The sequence below is a fragment of the Penaeus monodon genome, chromosome 27, assembly GCF_015228065.2.
Source record: "Penaeus monodon isolate SGIC_2016 chromosome 27, NSTDA_Pmon_1, whole genome shotgun sequence".
Taxonomy (NCBI): Eukaryota; Metazoa; Arthropoda; class Malacostraca; order Decapoda; family Penaeidae; genus Penaeus; species Penaeus monodon.
Genome location: NC_051412.1, coordinates 37030872 through 37031771, shown reverse-complemented (window position 1 = coordinate 37031771; position 900 = coordinate 37030872).

The window sequence follows — 900 nt, the reverse complement described above, 5'->3', positions numbered from 1 at the left end:
TGCTTTACTCTCCGCGCTGTAGAATTGTCGCCATTAATTTTCTATGGCGATTTAATTCCATATATAATAGCAAATATATGCTACTAAGAAACAACCATTGGTTCAAGAGGCTGTCAACATTCCATTTAGGGACCCCGTGTATAGTGCGGACTTTGATTCAGGGACATATCTGTAAAACATTTCTTCTGCGGTGGAATCTCTCTTTTTGTTGTTGTTGTGCTCATTGTTTATCTCCCTATTTTTCCCTTCTCGCCCTTATTGTAGCAGACATAGCAATGCTGAAAACAAATAAAGGCATATGATAGCGCGTCTTTTCTACGAGATAAATTTGGACTCCGGTTGGGCCGGATACTCAAAACGGGATCCGTTACCTCTAATTGTTTTAAAGCGTCTGTTACTTCAAATACCCAGTTATTTATTATTATATAAAATCCTAGAATAACGACCAGTGTTAAAAACCCTACACTTTTATTTCCAAAAATGTATGAATTAGTACGAAGCATATTAGGAAAAACCTGAATCCTACCCCAGTATGAGGAATTCTAACTTTTAAGATCTCATGTCCAATATAAAGTTATAATTTCTTTAAAGACATTTATTTTTCCTTTTAGGCCCGTGATTGAGGGATTTAAATCCATTGAATGACATTGCTCCGTCTGCCCGCATACTGTCATCATTCCCAAAATTATTTGTGAGGATTTCCTTTACATGTTTCGCCGTTATGTCAGTCAGTGGCGAGAATGTGAACAGAACGCCACACTGTCATACGCTGTACTATTTCGAAGTAAATGCTATATTTAAAAAAATATATATATGAATATAAATCCTGTGTCAATGTCCCATTATCATAGACATCATGAATAATTAAATTTTAACGGTATAAATGTAAGCAAATTTGGA